Here is a 220-nt window from a genome sequence, read left to right as displayed (position 1 = left end):
CGCCGCGAGTGGAGACCGCAGCCGGCCTCACATCCCTCCTTCTGAGAGGGGGAGAAAAAAAACCCTTTAAGTCCTACGCGGAGCAGCCTGGCTGGGTTTTCTGCCCTTCTCTTCTCCGAGAGATTTTTAGTAACTTCCCGTAACTTTTTTTCGTGTTGGTCGAAGTTTCTGGAACCCCGAGTTACTACCGCTCCCCTGACGAGGGTAAGGACGCGCAGCT

The sequence above is a fragment of the Buceros rhinoceros genome, unplaced genomic scaffold, assembly GCF_000710305.1.
Source record: "Buceros rhinoceros silvestris isolate BGI_N320 unplaced genomic scaffold, ASM71030v1 scaffold39799, whole genome shotgun sequence".
In the NCBI taxonomy this organism is placed as follows: Eukaryota; Metazoa; Chordata; class Aves; order Bucerotiformes; family Bucerotidae; genus Buceros; species Buceros rhinoceros.
This window is presented reverse-complemented; position numbering follows the sequence as displayed.